The following is a 22,158-nucleotide window of genomic DNA, read 5'->3' on the forward strand; positions in this document are numbered from 1 at the left end:
GATTGGGATAGGGTGGGGGAACTATAATTTTCACACATTTTTTAGTTTAGAGCTCTTACAGCATATAATTTAGAAAAATATTTCCAGTGGCTTATGAATGCAGTAAAATAGTATCTAAAATACAAATATGCCTTTTAATGTTCATATAATGAGTTAAAGTATTGCCTGTCTAATGTTCCTTCCTACATCATAGGCATTTATTTATCAGGCTGGCAGCCAAACCTGGGAGGGGGAGAGTGTGTGTGTGTGTAATTATGTTGTCTACAATTGGTGAAAATGGCTTTGCAGTAAACTGTTGTAGGCTGGAAAAGAAGCTGTGTTTTTTCCAAGTCCTGTAATTTATTAAGGTCATTTGCTGTTTTGTTCTGTTTGCGTATGCACAGAGGGCAGGAAGGAAATCTGTAACAACCCTTCACAAATAATGCAAAAAAATGAGGAAACAGCAATGCTGGGAAATAGAGAAATAGAGGGTAAGAAGTGAAGAAGACACGAGCTAAGAAAGGATATGGAGAAGGAGCAGTTTTAAGTGAATGAGGAGGTTAAAATAGGAATGCTGGAAACTTGACACACACATCAACCTGGGAGAAAAAGCAGGATTGGCATTGAATTTCCACAGCTACGTCCCACCCTGAAATGAAATCAGCCTCCAGAGGAGGGGGGCTGGCTAAAATACTTGGCTGTGGAGCTGTTCATTCATCTGGAGACTTGGATTCAACAGGAGGAGAATCCAAACCCAGTGTGAGCCTGCTGTGAAGGACCAGAAGTGATGTGTGAGTCTGCAAGGAGTGGAAATGCATCAGCAAGGTGCAGCCTCAGTGGAGGGAAGGAGAATTTGCCAGAGCTGAGCTTATGATTCTCTTTGAAAACCACAGTGAGCTGGAGGAAGGTGAGTGACTGCTGCAATTGAGGGTGGTGTGATGTTGGCAGAGGCCAAGTCAGGCTATCCTGGCTATGGTAAGAGGACTTGGGTTGGATTTGGGGTTTTGTTTTATTTTCCTCTTCACAAAGTCGTTGTAATTCATTGGTGGTGTGATGGAGGTTGCCTGAATTGACTGCTCTGTTTCTGTAGATTTTATATCTTGCAAAAGTGCCTTGGTGAGGGTGAGGCCCTTGAGTCTCTTCCTGGGCTGGGTACACCTTGTCCTCTCCTTCAGGACACAAAGTTCCAGGTTTCTCAGTCCAATGGCAGTAAACAACATTCTCAGTTCTGGATGGCACAACAAACTCCAGGAGATGACTCTTTGGACTAAGTTTTCATGGCAATAACTGTCTTAATTCAGATTAGCACTTGAACCACTCATGGGCAGGGAAACCAGTTTGAGGCTGTGATTTCTGTACAAAGGCAGCAGATATCTGAACAATTGCTTGTCTAAATGCAGGTAGCAGCCCTTCTTGTCCCAGGAACAGCAGGGAGAAGCCAGCCACCAGCTCTCTTCTAGAGGACAACAGAAAGACAGGAGCACCTTTCTTATCCTCATGTTCTGCTGGATTTTGGCTTCTGGGCATTATTTCCTTCCCCCCACATCCTCTGTTGTAGCTGTAAATGGAGACAGATTTCTGTTTTGCTTCTGCATCAAGGCTCACAGGTTGTAGACTTTTTTCTTTCTACACCTGTTTTAAGGAGGGGAGGGAGGCAGATCTCCTGCCCAGTTATATTCAGTGCTTTGCTTGTCTATTTGCCTCCTCCATTCTCATTTCTTTTGGTGGTAGGTGATTTCTCTACCACATCTTTTGCTTATCTTGGAGTGGGGAAGCAGCTGTGTCTGCCTGTTGTCTTTTCTCTTGTGTGGGGCACAGCCCTGTGTCAATACAGCTCTGTGTGTGTGGAAACCTTGGTTTCTACTTTTATTCTATTAGCTTTATGTCCCTGTGCCCTGTTTTCTTTTCAGATCTCAGGACTGCACTATCCCTTCCCCTCTGTTACCACTTTGCCAGAGAGGGAAGAATCTTTAGCTGTGCAGTGTGGCTTCTTGGAGACCTGTACTTATTATCTGGTGCTTCTTCATCTATGTAGGATGGAGGCTGGAGGAGTGTAGCTCCCTTCCCCTCTGTCCCTCTACCTTCCCCAAACTCTCTTATCTCTGCAGGTCTTTTTCCATCTCCTCTCCCCTGACCTGTACATTATATTGGAACTCATGTAAGGGGCCAACCATGGGCAGGGGAAAACTGTCAGATATCTCAGATTTAGCCTTTAGTCAACGTGCCAGGAAAGGAACATGAAATGCAAAGTTGAGCCATTTCTAAAGAGTATCTCTGAGATCAGCTTAAATCAAAAGTACTTGTTTTGATACATGATTGAAGTTTCCATAGTAATTTATTTATTTGTAACTTCAGTTCATCCTGATACAGTATGAAACTAAACCTGAGGCTTGCTTGTAGCAGTCCCAAATCCTGCTCATCTGCACTGTTGTTTTTCCTCTGTGGAGTGAGAAGATCTTGGAGCTGAGGCTGGAACACGGCTGAGCCACAGGCTGTGGCAATTCCCACCCTTGCCATGCCTTGCCTGTCCTGGTTCCAGCTGAGCAGCTCATCCCTGCTGTGAGGGGCCAGCCCCCATATTCTCTGCCTGCCCTGAGCAGCCACCCCTTCAGTGAAAAACCTTTTTCTAATATCCAGTCTCCTTGTGGGGTCAGAGTTCTTCCACCCCACCAGTGTAATTTTAGAGCATCTCAAGAGAGCCACAGCTGTCATTTCTGGCTTGTCCTGCTGATCTTCCAGTGTGCAACTTTCTCTGAAAGTTGATGTTTTAAAATTTTCCTTCTTGAAGTGTTAAACCAACTCTCTCTCCTTCCACTGAAACCCAGAATCATCTGCAAGGCTGAATCCAGGGTGTGAAGGAAGAAGTGCTGGTTTGGGATCCCAGCACTGCAGCAGCAGTGGCTGCTGCTGAAAGCTCCTCACGCTGTGTTTTGTTGTTCTCAGAGCTGGGTTTAGCAAGAACAGAGGAGAGAACAGACTAAGAGGTGTTGGCCCTTTTCATTTGTCCCCTTTGTGTGCACAGTGGGGCTCTGTAAGTTTTGGGGCTGTTTCTCCTCCCCAAAGGAGGCTGTTTGCACCACACTGCTCCCTTGAAATGGATTCACCTTAACCCCCCCAATCTGTTCTCAGGGCTGCCCTCGCCCCTCCCAGCCCCATCCCAAGAGTTTATCCTGGCACAAAGAGCCCTGGCAGTGTCTTGGATGTGCAGCTGATTTTCCATGGTGGCCATCAATGTCCTGGGGACAGGAGCTGTTGTGCTATCAGGGTTCAGCCTCATCAAGGGCCCCTCTTTGCTTCAAAAGAAGGAGACTGGAGAGAAATGTGTCCAGAACCAATTCCAAGCTGCAGCTGTCAGGATACACAGTTCAGGTTCACCTGGGTTTCTGGTGATCACTGTGAACCCTCCACTGATCTTTACCTGATGTTTGAGCATTTGGGAGAAGCCAGTGAACACGAGCTTGCATTTGAAACATTTTTATAACATCCATTTTACTGTAAACAATTCATTAAAATGACTTGCTAAAGTCTTAGGCAAGTGGATTTTTGAAGGTTGCTCATTTTACTTATCCACCCAAAGTCAATTTGAGTATGAATATATAACATTTTACTCATAATAGCAAACAACTTCAGAGAAGAGACATTTATTCTGGAGGCAGAGATTCAAACTAGACAGCAATGATGCATTACAAATATATAATTATTTGCACTAATATTTGAGCAGGTGGAATGGATTAGTACATGGTCAACATTGTGCTGCTGATAACATGTATTTTTCTATATTAATATGTACTGTGCAACATGTATTAAAATTGTCAATAATTCATTTTAACAGAGATAGCAATATTTATATTGCTGTGTTCTACAGACAGCAGAGTGAATTGTTAAAATGTGTAAAGCTGGGCTAGATTTAACTTAACTTTGTTTCCCAGCATGTGTGGTTTTAATTTCTCATTAAGAAATAAAAAAATAACACCTTTCAACCTAGAAAGATTCTTGCTCTTCCATGGAATTTCTTATCCAAATTCTTTCCTTCTCCCTCCAGCCTGTTAGGAAAAAGCTTGAAATAAGATTTCCAAGACCCAGCCCAGCCCCTTGTAGTAGATTAATTCCTTCTGTGGATTTTCCTGAATTATGTGGAGATCAGGTGTTTTGGTTTTGGTTTTTTTTTTTCTATTTTTAAGACCTATTTTGCCTTCTACTATGTTGCTTGTTGTTTTCCCTTCTTAATGCCTTTTTGGAAGCCCTTGAGGGTAAAGTTTAAGTATTTTGTTTAACAGTGAATCCATCTCCTTTTACAAAGAAGGATCAAGAGGAGACATTCTGGGATAAGCAGGAAATGCTACATGGGGATGAGCCACTCAATTTTAGAGGAATATCTTAAAATGTCAGAGGGCAGGGTGAAGTTCAATATTAGGAAAAAATTCACCCCTGTGAAGGTGCTGAGGCCCTGGCACAGGGTGCACAGAGAAGCTGTGGCTGCCCCTGGATCCCTGGAAGTGTTCCAGGCCAGGTTGGATGGAGCTTGGAGCCACCTGGGATAGTGGAAGGTGCCCCTGCTCATGGCAGGGGGGTGGGATGAGATGATATTTAAAGTCCTTTCCAATTAAAATAATTCTGTAATCTTGGATCATGTTGTCTGCCGGTGTTTCTTGACAATTGTTTTATTCTGACATGCAGATCTAGGGTTGTATTTGGGGGAAAAAAAATGGATTTTGCTGCTTTTTTCCTCCTGGGGAAATCTGTCTACAGGGAGGCAACTAAATTGCAGGCAGCAGCAGTTCAAAGCAGCAGAATCCCTGCATCCATCTGAAGACTTTAAAAGAATGTTTCTGACCAGCCAGACACAGGTTCAGCTGGGTTAGTGACCCTCTATCCATTTGTGTACCCCTTTTTTTTTGTGTATGTGGGGGGTTTTTTGTATATATGCTGATATGTATCAGTCTCAGAAGTGGCTGTGGGGATGGATTGCTCCTTCCCCTTGTCTAGGCAACTCCTTTATTCTGAAATAGCATCTGACATTTGAAAAGCTTCTTTAAATGGGGAAAGACATCTTTCTTCAGTGTCAGAGCATCTGCCATAAGTGTCTGTGTGAACTGAGCCCCCAGTTGAGACTAAAGAAAAGTCTTGCTTAGCTCTTGAGCATCAACTTGCTGCTTTTTAATTTCCTTTTTTCTTCCTGCAGCAGTGAGAGCCTTAAATAGTAATTTTGAGGCAGAGCCTGAAGTCCAGGTCTTCTGAAGGAGACCAGAAATAGCTGGCTTATGTTTGCTCAACATATAGGGCACCATGCCAAATTCACTGCTGGTGTGAGCAGCTGAAACTTTGCCAGCTTCAATGGAAATATGATTTTTTAAAAGTCCATAAGCACGTTAGACACATACCTTTGTCTTCCCACAATTAGTTTTGTTGCCTGCATAGCATGAGGCTTTCTGTAGTACATAATCCAATGCCTAAATATAGTAATTCCAATGCACTTGAGATCAATTAGATTTGTACTTTTAAACTCAGTTTTGTCTATTAAGATAATGTTATGTTGCTGAAGGGATTTGGTATTTAAAGAGTCTGAACAAGTCTAAGTGGCTCTTGGGCATTATAATTTTTATTTAGCTGCTTTTAGCCCAATCACTAATCAAATTAAAACCTACCATGACTGGTGTATAACTCAGAGCAGACAGTGGAGCGTCTTTAGCTGATAGCACTGAAATTTTTGATGAGAGGGGTGCTAAGGTGGTGCTTTTGTTAGCAAGAAAAGACTCCTCTTTTCTGCAAATTGAAAAATAGGTTAAAGTAACTTTGGGGAAAAAAAATCACTTAGGTCCAAGGTTGTAGTAGTCCCTGCAATGATGGGCAAAGATCTCTTTGAAGCCTTTACACTGTGAAGGTGTTTTGCTTTAAAGGAAGTGCCTTTATTCGGTCTTTACAAACAACAATCCTGTAAGAATAATGCTGCTGGTTGTGTGAAGGGAGGAGGGGGGTGGGGTAAGAAAGAGCTGCCATCTTCTCTTTAGGACATTATTCCAGAAGGAACCCTCAGATCAGGCCACTGGAGGGGCAGTTCCTTGTGCAGCAGTGATATGATCCAAAATGCGGTTTGTTTCCGTCGAGAAAGCCGGAGCCATCCTTTATACAATGTGCAGTTCTCTCCATGTTGGTGTTTTCCATTCACACCCACCATGTGAGGGGAGGAGCAGGAAGGTGGGCAGTTTTCTGCTTTGTTTAATGGGAAGATGGTACATTTAACAACGTGAGGGGCCAAGCTGAAAAAGAGAAGGCAGGAAATGATGATTCAATGGTAGCACTCAGTGCTTGGCTGTTCAGTCACGTGGCAAGGGCAGAAATCAACAGTAATGTCAGCTAAAGAAGAGAGTTCATCCTGGGGCTTTATTTCCAGGACTCAGTGAGGTCCTAATCAGGCTCAGGAAATGTCTGCTCTTAGAAATTCCTAAGAGTCTGTCAACTTGATTTTAAAAAAAATGGCATGAGTGTCAATTGTGCTGTCACACACACTCTTACACTTGTCTCCAGCTTTGAGTTGGAGTGTACTTGCATTTAATTGTCAGTGCCAGAAAATTGCTTCATGCCAAAAAAGACAAATAACTCTTCTTCTTGAGCATTCCCTGTACAAAATAGACCCAGAAAGAACTAGATGTGCTGAGGAAGCAATGGGAGAGTGACATAACATTTTTAAAGTTTTTGTTTTAATTCAGTGGGTAGTTATTTTTTGGATGTTGAATGATGTGGATTCCAAGGGGAAATGGAATGGAGCCAGTTCTGTGATGGAACAAGATTGCAGAAGAGAACACAGCTACTCTGCACTGCCACAAAAGATGGAACTGGAGCCAAAAGAAGCAAAAGTGGAGCAGTTCCCCAGGCATGGGAACAGTGTGGGGGACTGATCACCAAATTCCCATCCTGTGACTTTAAATGGGCACTGTGCTCATTGTGCAGGCTCTCTGTATCATGGACTGAGAGAAGGGATCTCTTTCAAAGTCTGATTCATCCTGGCATGGAGCTAAAGTAGGACAGATGATTTGCTTCCTAGAAGAGTCTCGGTTCTTCATCACTTCTGAAGGGATGCAAACCACTTGTTTAAACCAGCTAAAATGAGATGCCTAATGAGTAAGATAACCTCACCTACTCCCAGAGGCCAAGAAAGCCGTGGCTACTTGTTAATTTGACCCCTGAAAACTGTCTGTAATGAATTTGGCTTGTGTGGCTAATGAGCCAATTTTAAGGAGATTTCATCTTCCCTGTTAACAGGAAGAACCTCGAGATGCCTTTGCTTCCCTGCTAAGTCTGGTGGTAGACTGGAGAGCAGAAAATTTGATAACAGGCAAATGCTTCCTTTCTGTGTGCAGGAATTGTCTTTAAGAAAAGTGCACAGCCCCTCTGGCTGCCCTGGCACTGCTCAGGGGTTTATCTCCCGTGGCAGTGCTGTGTGAAGGAGCACGTCAGGGTGGTGCAGGCATGAAAACTGCTTCCTGAATTGCTTTGATCTTGGTCTCTTTGGTGATCACAAAGCCAAGGGATGAGCCTCTTCTGGAGGAGCCATTCTGTTGTGACTGATGAAGAAAACAAGGAAATGGAGGAGCAAGAGGAAAAGAGGTTAAACTGGACAAAAGGCTTGGACTGAAATCTGAAAAATGCTTCCTTTATTTCTCCTTGCTTTACTCTAAACAAGTCTTTGATTTCTTTAATCTGACACTGGCTAACTTCAAACAAAATGAGTTTTCTTCTAGCTTGGTTCCCTTCTGCTTGGCACCTCTCTCCTTGCACACCTGCTGGTCCTTGGCAGAGCAGAACAGGCCCCTCTCCCTCTGCTCCCCCTGGGTCCCAGCTCTGCCTGCCTGAGCAGCAGCTGCTGTCTGACCGTGGCTCCGCTCGTGGCTGGGCACAATGAGCTGCAAGTTAGACAATCTACAGATGCCATCCATCTGTTCCATCACTGGCTTCTGGGAGGAATGGGCTTTCTCCTGTTCTTGCAAGTCTCTATCCTGATTCTTTTCCTGCTGTGAACTTCCCTTTGTAGGTGGAGTTCTGCGATGCCGGGCCTGGTCTGAGTGGCTTCTCAGGTTTTTTGGTATTTCAGAGCTACTCAGGAGTGTGTTGGGGTGCACCTCTTCCTGCTTTCCTGCAGGGCTCTGGTTGTGACCTGCCCTCATACGTCCTCACTGTTTTCACCCTTTTGTTTTCCAGGATCCATTTCCAGCTAAGGCTTATCAGGTCATAACAGAAATGATGTCTGTTGCCCTTCCCAGTGCAGCTGAAGAATTAAGAGGGTTTTTTCCCCCCTGTGCAGCATGGGAAGGTTATTTCCAGCCATCCTATTTTCCCTTCTGTCATGAACTGTGAACCACAAAACATCTTTTTGCCCCATCAAAAGATCACTTGGGCTTCCTGATCCATTTATTTTTTTTAAAACCAGTTCCCTGAGTTAGTCTCTAAAGCTGAAGGCCAGAACCAACATCAAGGAGAAATTATTTATCTCCTTCTGAAGAAAATCCCAGGTTTGGCTGGACATTCTGCTGGATGCCCATCTCTCCCAGGGTGCTTCCATCTGACCTGCCATTCTCTTTCAACTCTGCCTTGGGTCTACCTTACCTGGAGGCAGTTCTGATCCTCAGCACTCCCTCCCCTCTCTTCATCCCTCCTCCCAAGCCACCACACACTCCTCAGCCAAGGCATTTTTGGCAGGATAGGCAGGAACTATTCCAAGAATAGGATCTTCACCAGTCAAACAGTTGCTTGTCATCTTGTCCCCTCCTGATTCGCAGGTGGCTTTGAGTTTCCCCGTCTGGCAACACAGGAAGCAACAGCCAGCAGAGCCTCGATGACTGAACTCACTGTAACAGCAGAATTTGGAATGACAGCATGAGACATCACCTTTTTGCACTGTGGTACCCTGAAGGCAGGATTCTTATCCTGCAAAATCCTGGAAATTGTGGTTGACATCAGCCTTGATGGAATGAAATAGGTGTCACGACCAGCCCAAGGTTGCCTTGTTGTGATCAGTGTTTGATTAGTTGGGGTTTGGCATCACTGTCTGCTCCTGTACCTGTTGAGGGTGTGATGTAGACTCACTGTGCCAGTTTAGAATCTGTGAGTTTACTCTTTTCTCACTTGGATTTTTCTCTAGTGTAGCTTTTGCAGGTGGAAAATCCACCTGTGGCTGTGCTTAGCTGCTTGTGTTCCCAGATGTAGGATAGACATGGGATAATTCAGCTTGAAAGGCACCTCAGGAAGTCACCTGGTCCTCCCACCCACACTTTCAAAGCAGGGTCAGCAGTGAATTCAGGTCATAAAGAATGCTGCATTCAACAGCCCCAAAAGAGGTGCAGAACCTGATTTACTGGCTGTGTGCATCTAAAACCTTTTTTTTCAGGGAGGCTGCTAATAACTTTTATTGTGTCGGACACTGGAGTAGACCAAGCCTGGTTTCCCAGGGAATGATGCCCAAAATGTTCCTCCCTCTGCTCAGTGCCCTCAGAGGTCTTTGCCACCCTAAATGATTCTGTGATTCTGACCTGCTTTAAATCCCTCTGGAGCACCCTCTGTGCTGTCCCACAGGTGATGAGTGGCTGTGTGTGCTGTGGATCCTTGTGAGACACACAGCATCTGGCACATCTCCTGTATATTGACATATGTTCTAACTGGACACCAGTTCACACATTTCAGCTGGCCAACAGATGGGATAAACAACAAACTGCTGCTGAGCTCGCTCTGCAGCCTGCCTCTGGTCATGCACTGATTTGTATTTCTGATCTTTACATTGAACTTTTTCCATAAAATTTATAGGAGAATTTTATTTTTTTTAATCTATGCCTTGGCCACTTTCAGCTAAAATAGAAATAATGTGCCAACTTGAGAAATTAATGGAAACCAAGAATGGTTTGGGTTGGAAGGGACATTCAAGACCATCTTGTTCCAACCCCCTGCCATGGACAGGGACACCTTCCACTATCCCAGATTGCTCCAAGCCCTGTCCAACCTGGCCTGGGACACTGCCAGGGATGGGGCAGCCACAACCTCCCTAAACAACCTGTGCCAGGGCCTCACCACCCTCCCAGTAAATTCAGAGAGAAGAATCAGTTTGGATATATCCATGGTAACCCTGAGCTTACCTGCTGCTTTCAGTTTAGGAAAAAGCTTTAGGTTTTTAGTCTCTAATTTAGGGAATTGTGAAGTCACTTTCCACCTGCCATCACTGACATCTCACCTGGTTTAAAGCTCAGCTGGACAAGTCTGCTTCTAAGAGAGGTTCAGTCAGAGACTGCCTGAGACCCTTGGGGTTTGCTTGGCCAGATGAAACAGAGACACTGAGCTCCCCATGGAAAGTAATCCACGGTTATTCCTCTGCAGAAGCCCAAAGACATAAATCTGAAATCACTGGTCCCAAAGCTTGAGGGATTAATCTTTATTACAGTGTCCTGTAGCAGCACAGAGCTCAAGGTGGATTTGCTGTGCAGATTTTTGCCTGAAATTCTTCACGGGAGCCCTTTCCTCCCTGGGTACCCTCCCAAATGATATTTATGTTCCTCTTGTACCAACACAAAATACAAAGAACACTCCCTGAAAGTCAAAGGGTGCCATGAACGAGGGGTTCATTTGGTGAGCAGTGAAAGATGGATTTGGGGACCACATCATGCAGAAAGGGAGGTGTTGTGGGGCTGCAGAGGGGCTTTGCCCTCTGGAAAGATTCCTGTGGAAGCAGGGCACTGCTGGCAATGTCTCTTTACTCCTTCTCCATGCCCAAGTGGGATTCAGTGCTTCTCTCCTGCTTTTCTCACTCAAGAAAGTGAGGTTTTCTTGGTCTGTCTTTCTGACATTCAGTTTGTACAGGAATAGAGAAATACCTTTAAATCATATTTAGAGTAATAAGTTCTCATTCTATGATGGAGACAAGTAATTTTTGAAGTTCCTAAGCAAGGACTGAAAATGTTAAATGCTTCCCCAAGCATTTTAGCCACTTACATTCTTGATTCTCCAAGGAAAGCTTTTCCCCCCCATACCTCTGTGAAATTTGGAGGTTTTTTTTGCAGTGTGGCTGTCATTTAAGGTCAATACTCCAAGGAGAGAAGGTGCCTCACTCACAACCCAAGCAGAGAAACAGTTAAGCATCTTAAGCTGTGTAAGCAAAAAAACAGAGGGGAAAAAAGTTGCCAACATATTTTTTGACAAAAGACAGGAAAATGACAGGCTGTTTGGGGTATGCAAAAAATTTTCCCTTTCATACATATTGACAGCCAGAGGGGGGTTATTATTGAGAATATGGGTAAAGTTACTGCCAGTTTCTGCTGGTACTCATGTTTAAAAAGAAACTATGGAAACCAGGAGTAGGAATATTAATTAAGTTCAAATTTGGAATGCCTTTGCCAGGAGTGGCTGCATGAATTCAATGAAGCAGCCTGTTGGGTTGCAATTCACTATGTTGTTTGCAATTTAATAGAATGCTGAACTTTTCATAAATTAACATGTTGTTTCAATAATCTGATTAAAAGGTTATATGTTGATAAGATTATCCTTAGCTGAGTTTTTTCCCCTTCTTGCTTAAAGAACCAGTGTATATTTTCTTTAATCAGTTTGCAGCCATAAACTTAGAGGCAAGATCTTTGATTCCTTTTGATTTTGGAAGTGAAGTTAGAGTCAATGGAGTTGTGAATTTACATCAGTGAGGGTATCACCCTTGACCCCAGGTTCTGGTGACCATCTCAGTTATAAAGGTGTTCCAAAAATATTGATGTTGAAAAAGGTTTTGATTATCTGTGCAAGATGACTTAATGCTGTTTTCATGGAACAGGATGGGATGTGTGTTGTCTCTGGTAACAGCCAAAGGAATGGGAACAGAGAATCCTGGCTGGGAAATGCTTTCAAACAGAGCAAACAGGGCCTTGTTTGTGCAGGCAGGTTCCCTCTCTGCCCCATTCCTTGTCTGCTTTCCCTTCTGCCTGGGTCCAGTCCCAGAGCTGTTCAGCCATGTCCAGGTACATCATTTGGCACCACACTTGCTGGGCAGAAACAACCAAAAGCCAAAAAATGACCAGAATTTTACATCAGATAAGGAAAACCACAAACCTGGCAAATCAGGCAATCAATTATGAGTTGGGGCCCCAAGCAGCAGCCACTTCTCTCAACTATTCCCATAAATTATTCCTGGTTTATGTCCCAGTCCTGAGCTCAGCTCACTGAGCTGACATACACACTCAATGTTAATGTTTGTTGACCAAATCTCTCTATCCCATGGTCTTTTCTGGCAGCCAAGGAAAGCCCTTCCAAGTGGCAACTCTCACCTTGTACAGTTTGTAGCTCATCCAGGGGGAAGGTGGGAAAAGTGCTGGAGGGAAACAGAGCTGGAAGGCTCTGGAGCATGGATTGTCCAGCGTGCAGCAGGACGGGTGAGTTATCCAAGGGATGCTGCTCTGCTTTTGGGAGCACAACGAAATGCATTTCAGGTAATTGGAAATAAATTAATTAATTGATGATAAATAAATTAAAAATAAATAAATGAAATAATTCCTCAAAACCCTTCTCGAGGAAGTCACTGGTTCAGGGAGGCTGCCAGCTCTGTGGAAGTACAGAGCAGCTGCTCTGGTTTTTAACTGCCTTACATCTTTGTGGTAAGAACGGGAACTGTGTTCAGAAAGCACTTATTAAACCAAAAACAACCCCCCATTTTTCTGTGAAAAGCGAGTTATAAATATAATCACAGTCAGCAGTAGATCTCAAATCTAAATTGCATGCTTTGCTGAGAGGTTTTTTCCCCAAGCAGAGGTGAGGAGATGGCAGAGATGCACTTCCCGGACGTGGCAGAAGGGAGGCAGCCTTGTTTCAAGTAATGCTGCTTCTGGGCGATAATCCAAAATGCACAGTAGGCAGAAGTTAAAAGGAAGTGCTTGCTTTTAGGTTTTTAAACTATATCCCTTAATCCTGGGTGATGATTGACAATCATGATTTAGAGTATGAGGTGCCCCTTTCTAATCCGGCAAGTTTGATGTTATTTGCGTATCTAGTATGGCTTTATTCAACTAAAACTAAATGGGAGCCTGTGCAATTGATGCCACATTTCAGAGATGAGTCCTGGACTGGGAGTCTATTTACAGATTAGTGGATACACAGCTTCCATAGTAGTGGCCTTCTTTAATGCATGTGTGTGTGTGTCATTTAAAGACTCCAAAAGGCAAATTTACAATTAAAATGTTTCTTGCTGGGTAAGAATACTGGTGGGAGACTTTTTACATAATTTAATTCACCGTGAAGGGAAGCAGTATACAAGATTATATTAATCCTAGTTTGATAATTATAGTAAAATAAGAATACATGTTTGTATTTAATAGTGATAAAAAGGCTATCATTTATTGGCTTTGTGTTTTTTATTATAACACATGTGCTTGATCTCAGCTCCAGCAGAAATACTTCTCTTCTTGCTGAAGTTTGCAGCAAGTGAATGTAAAATGAAGATGACAAAACAATTAATGAGTATTTGCCCAGGGTTTGTTTTTTGTAAAGGTGAGCTGACACTTCTTATCTCCTGCCATCAGCACCTTTCAAATCAATTTTGCTTAAAGAAAAGTAGTAATAAATCATGATATATTAGAAATGGCAAAGAGAGGAAGCATCTGGGGGGGAAAAAAAAAGCTGGATATAACTTAAGCATGTAAAGCTTTGCAGCATCTTCTGCATTTTCTAGGGTTTACTGTTGATTTACCAAATGCAGAGCAGCTAAGATGCACACTCTTGCTGATTGAAGCTTTGCATGTATGTTTAGCATTAATCACAAGCAGCTGTGGTGGAGGGAAACCTTCTTTCTAGCCAGCCAGATTATATTAGATTAAAATGATCCATATGTAAGGTGTTGCAATACCTACTACTGGGGCAGGAGGGAAATCACATTATACTTGCAACTAGATTAACACAGGGATTGAGCTGACAAATAATTCTCTCCTGCTTTTTATTTTGTCATGTGGGAGAAAAGAAAATGTTGCTAGACCAGTGAGCTGCCTCGGCAGGCACAGCTCTGCCATTGCTTTGGCCACACTTGCCAGCTCCTGGAGGTGACAGAGGATCCCAGAAGAGCCTGATACCATGGGAATAATTTATTCACTTACATTGGAAAAGGCCTTGGAGATCATTGAATCCAGCTGTTAACCCAGCACTGCCAAGCCAGCACTATCTCCTGTCCCCAAGTGCCACATCCACAAAACTTTTAAGTCCCTGCAGGGATGGGGACCCCATCACTGTCCTGGGCAACTCTTTTGGTGAACAAATCTTTCCTACCATCGAATCTAAACCTCTTCTGGTGCAACTTGAAGCTATTTCACCTTGTCCTGTCCCTGTTCCCTGGGGGCAGAGCCTGAACCCCCCTGGCTGCCTCCCGCTGTCAGGGATTTGAGGAGTGCCAGAAGGTCCCCCCTGAGCCTCCTTTTCTCCAGGCTGAGCCCCCACAGCTCCAGTCCCTTCCCCAGCTCCGTTCTCTTCTCTGGACACACTACATCCCCTCAGCATCTTTCTCGTTGTGAGAGGCAAAAAATTTGGCCCAGGGTTGGAGGCGTGGCCAGCACAGGGAATGGTCACTGCCCTGCTCCTGCTGGACACTCTGGTCCAGGCCAGGTGCCACTGGCCCCTTGGCCACCTGGGTACACCTGGGCTCATGTTCAGCTGCAGCCACCCCCAGGCTCCTTCTCCCTGGGCACTTTCCAGCCACTCTCCCCCAGCCTGGAGCTGCAGGGGTTGTTGTGAGCCATGGGCAGGACCCAGCCCTTGGCCCTGCTGAACCTCACACCACTGGATCCAGCCTGAGCAGATCCCTCTGCAAAGCCTTCCCACGGAACCCCAGGCTCAGAACCCATTCTGCAGGGAGCACAGCTGCCTGTAAACCCCAACAGACCCATGGTTGGATGGGGTTGGGTGCACAGTTTTGCCCCTTGGTTGCTGGAGAAGCCAAGAGGCAGCTGGGAAGGGAATCCCAGTGCTGGGACAATGCCTGGGACAGCAGCAGCTGGGCTGCCCTGGAGGGTGCCAGACCTTGTGGGGCTGTGGCACCAGCAGACGTGCTGTGTGCTTGCAGACCTCCTGCAAGGGATATTTTCCTTTGTGGCCTGAGACTGTCAGCAGAGAAAAATACATGATGTTTTGTCTACTGTCCTGGAGAAACAATAGCTCAATAAAATATTGCACAGAGCTGAGGAGTGGGGAGCAGGGGGGCTGGGCTGGATTTGCATAAGGCCAGTGTAGGAATTTGGCTGCCAGAGGGGCAGGGGAAGCAGGGAGCTATAGAATTCACTCTCTTGATCGTGAATAGCACCGGGGGCTCCACGCTGAACTACTGGGATGGAGCCGTGGTGGGCCTGGGCATGCTTCCAGCACACTCTGCCACAGAGGAAATTCCTCCTTTCAGTAGTTTTGTCTGAGCAAAGAGGACAGGGCTGGGATCCTGACTATCTGGGGCCCTTAAGGAACCCATCTATATTGTCACCTTGTTACTGGGTTTGCTGATTTAAAAACTGTTTTATTTTCACAGAGCCTTTAACAGCATCAGATTTTGGGACAGCACAGGGCACTCTCTGAAACAGGTTCTGTTCTGGCATCCAATCATTCTTACGCTAAGATCACCTCCCTGAAACTTTTCTGCTTTTAGTGTGAAGCTCAGAGCAGGCTCCTGCACCCTGGAATTCCAATCTGGTATCTCTTGCTGCCTGTTGCCCCTGCTGCTCTCCCACCTCATGAACCAGCTGTTGCCCCCTTCACCCTACAGCCACCTGCTTTGCTTTTTCTTCTTTTTGTTTGCTCTGCACCCTTCTCTCATGGTCCATCCACTTCCTTCATCCATCTGCTGCTCAGGTTTTCTTTTTCCACCTGGCTCCCTGAGATCTGGTGTTACAAGGAGTTTGAACCCTGCCACACTCAGAGAGCTGTCAGGAGAATTTGTACCTTTCTAACATAATTTGTTGTGTCTTTCAGAACCATGGTAGGGTCTGAAGGTTGTTTTTATGCCTTCTGAGCTGGTGTGGTCTCCAAACAAATCCTGTGGGTGAAAAAGCTCAAAGAGGCATTTATTTTACCTTTAGTATTCTATACACTAATGGACTTATTTGATGTGCCCAAAATGTCTGGGTAGGAGTTTTGATTGTTTCAGTTTCTTCAGGAGTTTGATGTTTCAGTTCACTTAAATATGAAAAATGCAGGGAATACTTTGGTTTATACAAGGACTTAGACGTCTACAATTTTTTTTCTAGGCAGAGACTCCATTTTTTATGAGATCTTGGGCTGCATCTGCAGCTGAATGCTGCAGCATCATTGTTCTCTAACAGTGCTGCAGTTGAAGGCAAAACAGGGCAAGGACTGCAAATCAGTCTCAGTAAGTCAGGAGTGGAGAGATCTGAAAGGCATCGAGGTTTGGACTCCTGATTCCACTCAGGAATCCTTGAAAATTAAATCTGTTGAGCTCAGTTAAACCCTTTCCTATTTAATGAGTACTCTGGGTACCTGGAACACATGCCAGTGAACCTCAATAACATATTCCACAGCTTATGCCTTCTTATTATCTTTCCTTGTATCCCAGAGAATGCCAGCAAGCTGCTGTACCAAGGATCAGGTGGACAATGTTGGGGTAGCAGGACTGTTTAGGTGTGGAATCAGGAAAGCTGTGAAACCTCTGTCCCTGCAGTCACCATCTCCTCAAGATGTGTATTTCCCAAGCTGAATTTTTTTGGGGAAAACCCAACTTTCCCGTTTGAATTTGGGCTGGTTTTAGGGATTTGCCTGCCTGTAAAGCCACGTGTCTTCATGCCAGAGGTTCCCAGAGGGTGGAAGTGATGACTACAAGTGTCCAGAGCAACTTCTACAGGTTATGATCTTCCATGTTCAGGAATCTGATCTCTCTGTGTTGGAAAAGGCGAATTCTGTGATGGTGAGCTGCTATTTTCTCCATATGTAGGTCACAACTTGAGCAGGACTTGTCACCACTCTGGGATTAAATGCTGCCACCATTCTTCTAGGATAACTCTGTTTTGCACCCATGTGCAAACCATCTGTTTCTTGTAAATTTGTAGATACAAACCGTGGCTGTTTGGACAATTGATGTCTCTAAAAGATGTCTTGTTCTGTACATCTCAATGAGATTTAAAAAATCAATCAAAGCCTGAAAACTATATACTTTCCCCAACCCTAATGAATGCATGTCTCTAAGCGAAATTGCAGCTTGCATTATATTTTGAATTAATTGGCAAACAGTTACATAAAGAGATCATATTAAGGTCTCAGAAGAAGGAAGCTGGGTTAAGAATGAGCTTTCATCTCTAAATCTGCTTTTTCTGACTTTTTAAAAGCTTGATTTGTCAAGATGTAGTTGACTTCTGTTTTGTGTATAGATTTTCTGTCTTTGTTTTTTCTTTTAAACAAAACATGTCAAGGGGAAGCCAATATAACATCAAAGCACTAAAATAAAGAGCTTTAAGGGAAGGAAAAGAGAGATGTTAAGATTAGGTGTGAAGGAGGGAAGGCAAAGGTGTGGAGGAGATATAAATCAAGTAAATAAAGATATGGCAGTGAACTGCTCTAATGAGACACAAGTCTAATTAAAGAAAAGGAACAGATTTAATTATTCTCAGATATTTTACAAGGTACATGAATGAGGTTAGCTGTAATCTCAGTCCTGCTGCAACTCCAAATTCTTTTGCTTTTGGTTTTTTTTCAATCTTCCCTTATGAAGGCACTGAAAGCCTCCCTGAGTTCTGGCCTCGTGAGTCATGTGCTATTTTCCTGCTGTTCCAAGGTGTAGTAATGTTTTCCTGGCCCTGCTTTCCACTTGATGCTCAGGGAATCGTATTTGAGACGTGGATCTCACACATATTCCTGGATGACCCTATTTTAGAACTCAAATTATGGGCCATACCATGAATTCCCATTAATCCAAACTGACCTGAAAATGAAGTACAAATAGGACAGTGGAGCTGGGGAAGGGTCTGGAGCACCAGGAGCTGCTGAGGGAGCTGGGAAAGGGGCTCAGCTTGGGGAAAAGGAGGCTCAGGTGGGATCTTCTGGCTCTGCACAAGTTCCTGGGTACATCCAGGTGGGGGTTCCCTGCTCCCAGAGAACCAAGGGCAGGACAAGAGGAAATGGCCTCAAGCTGTGCCAGAGGAGGTTTAGTTTGGATAGTAGGAAAATTCTTCCCAGAAAGGGTTATCCAGGACAGGCACAGCTGCCCAGGGCAGTGGTGGATCCCCATCCCTGGAGGGACTTAAAAGCTTTGTAGATGTGGCACTTGGGGACAGGGCTCAGTGGTGGCCTTGGCAGTGCTGGGGGAACAGCTGGATTCCATGATCTCAGGGGGCTTTTCCAACCAAAATTATTTCATGCTTCTGTCACTTCCCACTTCCACCAGTTTCTACTGTTTCTAAGCATGAGCTGCAAAAAAACTCCTCAGCCACACTTGGAGGCCTCCAGCTTTCCCTGGCCACTGATAAAGGCACCAAGGCCCTCACCATGAACTGGGGGTCTCCTGGGACCGAGGGCCTGCAAACTTGGCTTTGCAGCCCCTGATTCATCAGTGCCTAAATTGGGTCAAACAGGGGTGTTAGAAAGGACCTGAAGACCATCTTGTTTCACCCCCTGCCACAGCAGGGACACCTTCCACTGTCCCAGGTTTCTCCAAGCCCCATTCAGCCTGGTCTTGGACACTTCCAGGGATCCAGGGGCAGCCACAGCTTCTCTGGGCACCCTGTTCCAGGGTCTCAGCACCCTCACAGGGAAGAATTTCTTCCCAATATCCCATCTATCCCTGCCCTCTGGCAGTAGGAAGCCATTCCCCCTTGTTCTGTCACTCCAGGCCCTTGCCAAAGTCCTTCTCCCCCTCTCATGTGTAGGCCCCCTTCAAGAAGGGCGAGGCTGCAATAAGGTCACCCCTGAGCCTTCTCTTCTCCAGGCAATCTGGAGAGGAGAATCTTGATCTGCCTTTCCTGAAAAAAGAAGCAATTTTTAAAGATTAAATCAGGTCCATTCCCCCCCAAAGCTGGGGGGCACGTGGCACACAGGCACAGGAGCTGCCTCTGCAGAAGTTAATGGCAAACCTGTGGCCTTCCATGGTCCAGATATTTGCCAACCTGTTTTGTCACCACCAAAAAAGAAAGAGCTCTGTGACAGGTTCAGCTTTCAGACACAATGCCTTTCTCTCCCCACCACATTCCTCACCCCCCCTCCCTCCTCCTCCTCCTCCTCCTCCTCCTCCTCCTTTCCAACCATTCCCCTCATCCTCCAAAGAAAACTTGTGCGCGCTCGCCCCTCGAGCCGCCTTGGCACCGCGTGAGAATCCTTGCAGCAAAATGAAAGAAAGGGAAAAATCCCAAAAAGCCATGCTTTTCCCAGCAGGTTGGCACCACTGCTCCGGCTTTCATCTGCAGGAGCAGTGTGCCAATCTCATGCCAGCACAAACAGATGTGACTCTAGAGCTTTGAGTGTCCAATGAAAGGGGCACCGCGAGCTCTGAAAGCCACCAAAATATACCAGCCTTAGGATTTTCCATTGAGACAGACGCTTTTCTCAGAGCTCTGCTTCAAGGTGCCTGGATTTGGGGTTGACTTATTTATTTCTTTCCCCTTTTCATTTGTGCCTTGACGTTATTCCAAGGTTCAGCACGTGGTTCCTGGCTCAGGAGAATGTTTTCACAGCAGGGTAAGGGCACGGCGAGGCCGCTCTGTGTACAGGATGGATGGGTGGGTGCATGGGTAGGGTGAGATGTATTCCACGTGCCCCAGAGGCTCACGTGTATGGAAAACTTGTTCAACAGATAAACTGTATTTTAATTTTCACAAAACCAGCCTGTTTTCATGCCATTTGAGATACATAAAGCGGTAAAATACGTATGATTCTGTACGCTCCACTGAATCAGAAAAAGGAGGTGCTTAGTTGGCAAAACCACTTAATCCAGACATCTACAAGGGAAATCATATAACTCCAATGATGCTTAGTGGCAATGAGTGCCACTTAATAGGGATTGCAGTTCTGCTTAACTGGGACACCTCCAGATCATTTAGGAGGCTTAGTGGAACGGGGTGAACAATTTGCAGGCTGTATTCTTCCAAACACCACATCCCTTTTTTCTCACATGCGAAAGAATTTCCCCAAATGGCCTGAAATGTTTGGGGTGGTACTTTCTCCTTGGAATTTTGTAAAGGCTTCCTAAGGGCTGCTCCTGTGAGGGTGCTGAGGCCCTGGCACAGGGTGCCCAAAGAAGCTGTGGCTGCCCCTGGACCCCTGGAAGTGTTCCAGGCCAGGTTGGATGGGGCTTGGAGCAATCTGGGATAGTGGAAGGTGCCCCTGCCATTGCAGGGCTTTGGAACTGGATGGGCTTTAAGGTCCCTTGCCCACAAAACCATTCAAGGATTCTGTGTGTTGATACAATAAGAAATCACTGCTTGCTCATGAGTCTGAGCTGAGAATTTTCCACAGTGGATTGGCCAAATTTTAGGAAAACAACAGGATCTACTGTGATCACCTCTCCTGACACCTGGCTGATTTTAGCCAGAGAGTGCAATCCTGAAGTCTCTCCATCAGGCCCATCAATGTTTGGTTGCAATACAGTTCAGCTTTCATCATGGTAGGAGCCACAAAGCTGTCCCCACTCCTCGGTGGTGCCTTCCTGCTGCTCAGGCTTCATATCAGAGATTAAATCCCTTCAGACCCAGGAGCCTTGTGCCAGGGTGAGAGGAAGCAGCAGCTCTTAACTGATGAATCCTGCTGGGAAGAAATGATGTAGCTGAACTGTGCTCTTCAAGGCAGGAACATTTTTGTTTGAAACTTTTGGGAGGGTTTTTTGAATACCCTGCCTTGAAAAGCTGGACACACCATGGTCTCCTCTGGCACTATTTCACCAGCTTTCCCTATTTCTGTTTAAGGGCTCCAATGGAAGTCCTGCTCCACAAAGCTAAAGGTGATAGATATCTGCTCTCTATATATCAGAATATGCTGAGAAGCTATTTCCTAAATAACCTGGGATTTGGATACACTGAACAGACAACCACAAGCAAGTGGTATTATCCCCATTCTGCACAGGGAAAGCTGCACCTTGCAGGGCTTAAACAAGTTCTTCAAAATTCAGAAGCAGGATCAGGACTTGAACTCCTGTGACTTTGCTGCCCAGTCCCATCCTAACTGTGAGTCTCACTCCCTCCTGAGATAAGGAATGCTCAGGGTAAGATTAGGCTCAGGCTGGGAAGCAAACCCAGTGCTGAGGCATCTGACAAGATGTTCTTGTGAATTTTTAATCATTGGCTGCGTGGACATGTGTGTAAGGCAATAACCTGAGGAATTCTGTCCTACATTTTGGAAACTGTTTGTAGCTTTGCAGCCCTTGGAATGAGTCTCGAGTGAAAAATCTGTTCTGCTGCATGTTCTCTACCATTTTCCCTCTAGATAAAGCTTTAAATCTGGGAACTTTGTGGCTGTTATTCCAGGAATTTCTCCTTGGAACTGACTGACAATACCCCTAATATTTGGCTAGAAAAAAAGTCTTTTCTGGAAAAGGCTAAGATGGTGCAATCTGATTTCAAATTGATTGTTGCCTGTTCCTGTGATATACAAATACATATCCTCTGTGATTTTAGTACCAGAAAAAAAAGAGTCAGCATTTAGTTAGTCCCTTACAAAATAACACTGAATCTTTAGCAACTTAAAGATAATTTTTTTTTTTTTGTAAATCTGGTTCATAGGTGTTGGTTTCTTAGAACTGCCAGTGTGAGTTTAATTCCAGGGAACAAGAACTATGCTTAGTTATTTTAAAAAGCACATAAAATGGAAGTGGGAGCAAATGAAGAGCTTTTCTTTTAAGGAATGGCAGGACAGGGGAGAAAAGCTGCAGTTAAAAGTAATTCCTATTTTTACTATGAAATTGGTCTAGATCCACATTATATAACCTTTCCTCCTGTTCTTTTATTCACCTCAGACTTGAAATGTTTTTTAAGGTCTGTCCAGTAGGAGGTGAAGCCCATCTTTCTAGACAAGGATTTTTACTTTGACTGGTATATCTTAAGGGCTCTGCTGCTGAAATAGAAGGAAAAGTCAAATTTTTGTGCATTGCAGTCTGTAAATTCTTGCTCTGTAGTCAGCTGCTTTCACGGCTGGCACGTACAAAACAAATGTCTGATGGTTTCTGTGATTTTACTGTGATTTTCTGTGATTTTACTTTGCCCC

This window comes from Pseudopodoces humilis, chromosome 7 (genome assembly GCF_049639895.1).
Source record: "Pseudopodoces humilis isolate 2021_Gansu_Grassland_sample_001 chromosome 7, ASM4963989v1, whole genome shotgun sequence".
Lineage (NCBI taxonomy): Eukaryota > Metazoa > Chordata > Aves > Passeriformes > Paridae > Pseudopodoces > Pseudopodoces humilis.